This window comes from Triticum dicoccoides, chromosome 5B (genome assembly GCF_002162155.2).
Source record: "Triticum dicoccoides isolate Atlit2015 ecotype Zavitan chromosome 5B, WEW_v2.0, whole genome shotgun sequence".
Classification (NCBI taxonomy): Eukaryota; Viridiplantae; Streptophyta; class Magnoliopsida; order Poales; family Poaceae; genus Triticum; species Triticum dicoccoides.
In genome coordinates this window covers 138,392,313-138,400,221 of record NC_041389.1, presented here as the reverse complement: position 1 = coordinate 138,400,221, position 7,909 = coordinate 138,392,313, and positions in this window count along the sequence as shown.

Here is a 7,909-nt window from a genome sequence, read left to right as displayed (position 1 = left end):
ACTGCACGAAGAACTGCTAGATGGAGAAGAATAGGAGACCGAGCAGTTCAGCCCACCGTGCCCTAACTTGGCGACGGAGGACACCTACGGCGACGGCGGAGAGGACGATGTCCGCGGCCGGTGTGAGGACGGCGTCGGAGAAGTCGCAGCAGCTAAGCGCTTCGTCGCCGGCGTCGTCGCGAGCTAGCGGTGGCGCTAGGGTTTTGACGGAGGTGGAGGGAGAAGTATTTCTTTACCGCAGGGGGACAGGTATTTATAAGTAGGTGAGAGACACAGGGCAATTATGCTAGTGCCCCTGGCGGTTCACATCCGAGGGGCACGTGGCAAGCATGCAACACCCTCAGGGATGTCCCACGTTCCCACGCCCGCCAGGCATGTCGGAGAGTTGTTCCGGCTTCTCTGGATTTCAATAGTAAAGATAAGCCATTAAGAACAGATTTAATGTTTGTCTCTTTGCCTTCTGCTGGCTAGGACGCAGAGAAGAGATTCGATAGTTTCAACAGAATGCATATGATTTGGACAGATAGATTTTGAGATAGTAAGCATAGAAAGGTTAGGGTCCGATCACATTCACTTAGTTCAAAAGATCCAATCTTGAAGACATAGCTATAAGTGAATGCTGTAGAGGACAGAACACTAGTATATATATATATATATATATATATCAGAAAGCAATCAAATCATCATAGTGCAGAAAGTCATGAAGACAAATTGAAATTGAAGACAAACCAAATGCGAAGTCATTGCAATATGACGCCTTGAATGAAACACTTCAATCAAGAAAAGTTGGTGGTGGCGTTACCCACCGTATAGGAAGTATTAGACCCAGACACGGCGCACAATTATCGTGGCGCTCTGAAGTCAAATTCCATGTTAATATGTTCACACTCAGAGTGTAAGTCTTCATTGACTGAAGATATACCTTACTTTGTGTGTTGCACATCTAAGTCATCAACATGCATAAGTGTTAGGATGTGTGCCTGATCACAGGACATTAGAGGATTCTAAGATATTTAGCTCACACCGTAACTTGCAAAACCTTTTCTCATCCAAGGGCTTTGTGAAGATATCTGCCAGTTGCTCTTCAGTGTTGACGTGAATGATATCGATATCTTTCTTCACAACATGATCTCTGAGAAAGTGATGAAGAATTTCAATGTGCTTTGTCTTTGAGTGTTGGACTGGATTGTTGGCTATTTTGATGGCACTTTCGTTGTCGCAGAAGAGAGGTACTTGTTTCAGGTTGATGCCATAGTCCTTGAGAGTTTGCTTCATCCATAGAAGCTGAGCACAACAGGATCCAGCAGCAATGTATTCAAATTCAGCAGTTGAGAGTGATACACAGTTCTGCTTCTTCGAAGACCAACAGACAAGTGATCGACCAAGAAAATGGCATGTGCCAGATGTAGACTTGCGATCCACCTTGTCACCAGCATCCGAGAATCCAACCAAATCGAATCTTGAGCCCTTGGGATACCATAATCCGAGTGTTGGGGTGTAAGCCAAATATCGAAGAATTCGCTTCACAGCTAAGTGATGCGATTCCTTTGGTGCCGTTTGGTACCGAGCACACATGCAAACACTAAGCATAATATCTGGCCTAGATACACATAAATAAAGTAAAGAACCAATCATGGAGTGGTATACCTTTTGATCGAACTCTTTACCATTGTCGTCGGGACCAAGATGGTGCTTGGCTGGCATTGGCGTCGTGTAGCCTTTGTAGTCTTCCATTCCAAACTTCTTCAGGCAATCTTTGAGGTATTTCTCTTGAGATATGAAGATGCCATTCCTCTGCTGACGAATTTGAAGACCAAGGAAGAACTTCAGCTCACCCATCATGGACATTTGATATTGCTCTTGCATCATATACCCAAACTCATCACTGTATTTCTGGTTGGTGCATCCGAAGATTATGTCATCCACATATATGTGGCACACAAACAGTTCACTATCATATGTCTTCGTGAAGAGAGTGGGATCTATGGATCCAGGTTTGAAGCCTTTGCTCTTCAGGAAGTCTTTGATTGTATCATACCAGGCACGAGGAGCTTGTTTGAGGCCATACAGTGCCTTGTTTAGCTTGTACACCATATCAGGATGTTTTGGATCTTCGAAGCCAGGTGGTTGTGCAACATATACTTCTTCTTCAATCTTGCCATTGAGAAAAGCACTCTTCACATCCATTTGATATAGCAAGATATTGTGATGATTTGCGTAGGCTAGCAGTATGCGAATAGCTTCAAGCCTAGCGACAGGAGCAAATGTTTCATAGAAGTCAATTCCTTCAACTTGAGTGTATCCTTGAGCCACAAGACGTGCTTTGTTTCTGACGACTTGACCATGCTCATCTTGCTTGTTGCGATATATCCATTTTGTTCCAATAATGTTATGCTTGCGAGGGTCCGGTCGCTTGACAAGTTCCCAGACATTATTGAGCTTGAACTGTTGAAGTTCTTCTTGCATGGCTTGAATCCATTCAGGTTCCATAAAAGCTTCAGCAACTTTCTTGGGTTCTGATATTGACACAAATGAAAAGTGCCCACAGAAGTTTGCTAGCTGTGTTGCCCTTGATCGAGTGAGCGGACCAGGTGCATTGATGCTGTCAATTATCTTCTCTATTTGAACTTCATTTGCAACACGAGGGTGAACAGGACGAAGATTTTGCCGTGGCTGATCATTGTCATCATTGGGAGGAGTGTCTTCGGACTGAGCATTGTCTTCAGGTTGATTTGGTGCAGAGATGATAAGTTCCTCCTCAGGCTGTGCTTCAGAGGGCATGATTTCACCAGTTCCCATCAGCTTGATTGCCTCATTTGAAGGAGCTTCATCAAGTGTGCTTGGCAGCATCTCTCTCTGAGAACCATTGGTTTCATCAAATTTCACATCCACTGTTTCAACGATCTTATAGAGATAAAGGTTGAAGACTCTGTAGGAGTGTGAGTCCTTTCCATAGCCAAGCATGAAGCCTTCGTGAGCCTTAGGTGCAAATTTTGACTTGTGATGGGGATCCTTGATCCAGCATCTTGCTCCAAATACTCTGAAGTAACTGACATTTGGCTTTTTGCCAGTGAGTAGCTCATATGATGTTTTGTTCAGAAGCTTATGAACATACACTCGGTTGATGATGTGACATGCTGTATCAATAGCTTCAGGCCAGAACTTTCTTGGTGTCTTGTACTCATCTAGCATTGTTCGAGCCATCTCAATGAGGGTTCTGTTTTTGCGTTCAACAATGCCATTTTGCTGAGGTGTGTAAGGAGCAGAGAACTCATGAGTGATTCCCATTGTATCCAGATATAGATCAAGTCCAGTGTTCTTGAATTCAGTGCCATTGTCACTTCTGATGTGCTTGATCTTCACTCCATAATTGTTCATTGCTCGATTTGCAAATCGTGTGAAGACATCTTGCACTTCAGTCTTGTACAGAATTATATGAACCCATGTGTATCTTGAGTAGTCATCAACGATGACGAAACCGTAGACACATGCAGTTGTTGTGAGGGTGGAGTAGTGAGTAGGTCCAAATAAGTCCATGTGTAACAGTTCGAAGGGTTGAGATGTTGTCATGATTGTCTTTGATGGGTGCTTTGCCCTTGTCATCTTTCCAGCTTCACAAGCACCACATAAATGATCCTTCTTGAACTTGACATCTTCGATGCCAATGACATGCTTCTTCTTGACGAGTGAGTGTAAGTTTCTCATGCCAGCATGTCCCAGCCTTCGATGCCAGAGCCAACATTCTGAAGCTTTTGTGAGAAGACAAACGGCAAGCTGTGGACCTGCTGAGAAATCTACCATGTATAGATCATCTTTTTGATTCCCTTCAAAGACTAGAGATTTGTCAGATTCCATTAGTACAAGGCAACGATATTTGCCAAATATCACAATCATGTTTAAGTCACAAAGCATTGAGACAGACGTTAAGTTGAAACCAAGGGATTCAACAAGCATCACTTTATCCATGTGTTGATCCCTTGAGATTGCAACTCTACCTAGACCCAATACTTTGCTTTTACCAGTGTCAGCAAATGTGATGTGACTTTTGTTGGATGGACGTAAGGTTGAGTCCATGAGAAGACTTCGATCACCAGTCATATGATTTGTGCATCCACTGTCCCTAATCCATTCTGAAGCTTTTGGTGATGTGCCCTACAGTGCAGTTAGGAGGATAGGCTTCACACAAGTGTTGTGAAGCATATGCATTTGATACATATAGGGACAGTCATAGCTTATATCAAAGCTAGGACATAGACTGATGAGAAATTCAGATGTGAAGCATATAGAATGATATTTTAACGTGCGTCCTCAGTGAGTTTTAGGTCCCCAGCAATAGTATCGGACGCCATTGATTGCTGGCTGGAGACCATTTTCTGCAAAAGAGAGTTAGTTCTTCTTTGCCACCCACATTTTCAGTGGGGGCTTAGAAGCAATGCGTCTAAGTGCAGCATCTGAGAATTTTGGCTTTTGAAGCCCTAGCAAATAGCCTTGCAGGAGATGAATGATACTCATATGAATAAGCAGAAAAGTTCTTAGTCCTATGAACATAGCGGTTTGAAGACACACGCTCATATTCATAAGTCTGAGCATGATTTCCCTGCAAAACATTGGCGTTAGGGTGACTCAGGTGAGTCATGTATCTGTATGAAGCCTTTGGGCCATATGAAGCTATAGGTCTGGGGTTTGTCTTCTTCCTAGGTGGTGTCATGATGACATTCACATGAAGATTCTCAATGTACCGCTTAGGTACCCAGATCTTCTTCATAGGTGGTCCATTCCTGTAGTTAGTGCCAATGTACCTGGCAAACACTTCACCATTCTGATTTTTGAACAGCTTATAGTTTGCATCAAAGGATTCATCAATGATAATAGGATTAGCACAGGTAAAACCAGATAAGGTAGATGGATCTATTGAAGCTCCCTTTGCAGCAACCCATGTGGTTTTGGGGTACTGCTCAGGCTTCCAGTACGAGCCATCAACATTCATTTTCCTTTCGAACCCAACACCCTCTTTCCTAGGGTTTCGATTCAAAATCTTCTTTTTGAGAACATCGCAGAGAGTCTGATGTCCCTTCAAACTCTTGTACATCCCTGTTTCAAGCAATGTCTTCAACATAGCATTTTCATCAGCAACAGCAGTGGTATCCTCCGCAGAGGGATTAGTAACCACATCAGTAGGTGAAGACAATGAAACAGTAGCAGCAGTGGAACATTCAGCAACAGATGTAGCGTTATCATGCTCAATGCATTTTAGACATGGTGGTTCAAATCCTTCCTGAGCGGAACTGATCTGCTGAGCGCGAAGTGAATCTCGCTCCTTCTGAAGATCTTCATAATCCACTCTTATCTTTTCAAGGTCTAGCTTCCTTTGAAAACATTCAGAAGAAAGCTTCTCATGATCAGATAAGAGAGCATTATGTTGATTTTGAAGGGCGTCAAACTTAGCATGAAGTCTCTGAAGACTATCAGCCAAAGCTTTTGACTGATCCATTTCAGCACCCAACATATCATCGCTCTTACTAAGCATGTCTTGAACCTTTTGCAAGATTCTTTGTTGTTTAGTGGCAAGGGAAGCAAGCTTATCATAACTGGGCCCAAATTCATCACCTGATTCATCATCACTAGATTCAGAGAGATAGCATTCAGTTACCTTATCACCCCTTGCCATGTGGCATGATGAAGATGATGATGGTTCAGGTCAAAAAGGTCATTTTCTTGAGAGATTCCTTGTAGTCTTCAAACGACTAATCGTGACGAGTGCGATGACCTTCGTATACATCAGATAGCCGGTCCCAGATTAGCTTCGCGTGATTGAGGTGCATAACATTCCTGAACTGATTTCTGGACAAATGACAGCAGATGACATCCTTCGCTGTAAGGTTCAGAAGCGTATACTTGCGAATGTCATCAGCCTCTGCCATCTTGCATAGATCAGTGAGTCCAATCTCAGTGACGGTCCACAGTTGGCTATCCTTGGACATGAGTAGCTTCTTCATCATGGCCTTCCATTGGGGATACTCATGACCGTCGAAGGTGGGACAAGATATGTTCCTCAATCCTGCAGTCGACATAGCTGAACTCCAGGTGGTTAAACCGAATCACACAGAACAAGGGAGTACCTTGCTCTGATACCAATTGAAAGTGCTAGTATTGACTAGAGGGGGGGTGAATAGGCGATTTTTATGAAAGTCTTCTATACTTGGAAGTTTCGAAGACAAACACTAGAAACAACCTAATTGATATGCGGCGGAAGATAAACTACCGTAGACAAGCCATAGTCAAGTATGTAATGATGTGAAAGTACAGGACTAATAGCAGTAAGGTAGACAGGATCAAGATGGAAGATAGTATGAAGCCAATCAACAATAGTAGTCAAAAACTAAAGTCAAACAGATGAACAGATAGGCAATGACTTCATGAAGACAAACTTAAGTAAGGTTGGAGGGGATAGAACCAGTTGCTTGTTGAAGACACAAGATTTGTTGGACCAGTTCCAGTTGCTGTGACAACTGTACGTCTGGTTAGGGAGGCTGAGATTTAACTCAGAAGACCGTGTCTTCACCTTATTCCCATTGAGCTAAGGACACCCAGTCCTCGCCCAATCACTCTGGTAAGTCTTCAAGGGAGACTTCCAAACCTTCACAGACTTCGTTCACCGGCAATCCACAATGACTCTTGGATGCTCAGAACGCAACGCCTAACCGGCTGGAGGATTCACAGTCCTCAAGTGTAATAAGTCTTCAGGTCACACAGACAGAAAGACTTCAGTGATGCCTAACACTCTTTGGCTCTGGGTGTTTGGGCTTTGTCCTCGCAAGGATTTCTCTCTCTCAAATGCTTCGAGGTGGGTTGCTCTCAAACGACAAAAGCCGTGCACAAACTCTGAGCAGCCACCAATTTATGGTGTAGGGGGTGGGCTATTTATAGCCACTAGGCAACCCGACCTAATTTGTCCAAAATGACCCTGGGTCACTAAGGAACTGACACGTGTTCCAACGGTCAGATTTCAAACACACGCGGCAACTTTACTTGGGCTACAAGCAAAGCTGACTCATCCAGCTCTGGATAAGATTTGCTCTCATTGTCTTCGCTCGAAGACATAGGATTTGGGTTGAGCATCACTTCAGTCACTCTGACTTAGTTCACTTGGACCCCACTTAACAGTACGGTGGTTCCTATGACTCAACAAAGAAGAAAAGGAAACAGCGAAAACACACAGTCTTCGCGCTCCATAGTCTTCACTCAGTGTCTTCTCATGTCATAGTCTTCAGTATGAATATCTTCTCATACCACCATTGTCTTCAATGTCTTCATACATTTTTAGGGGTCATCTCCGGTAGGTAAACCGAATCAATGAGGGACACTACCTGCGTTATCCTGCAATTCTCACAAACGCATTAGTCCCTCAACCAACTTTGTCGTCCATACTCCAAAACCAACTAGGGGTGGCACTAGATGCACTTACACGTAGGCTAGACGGGCCACAGCCCCCTCACAGCGCGCAGTTGAGCTCCGTCTCTGAAACTGAAAAGCAACTGGGCGAGTTGCTGGGTCCCTAGTGTTATTCGCTCGTTGTGTAATTTTCTCGTTTATTGACTACATTGACAATGGCGTGGAACCTAGTTGTCAAACAATTAGGAGGAATTATTTTTTTGGCTTGTAATAACGAGGCACCTGCTTGCGAAATGCAATGACCCTGGTGGGTCCCTACTGTCAGCCTCTCCACGTATAGTCATCTCCTGATTCCTCTTGGTTGTTGACCATGTTGACAACGCCAGACGGCAGCGGGCACAACGAGCTAACCAAGGCGGAGAACGACGGCAAGGCCTCGGACGGGAACGAACATCAGCCATGGAAGATGCGGCAGTGTAGTGGCAGGTGGAGGGGAGTACGAGGGCAACAACATGCA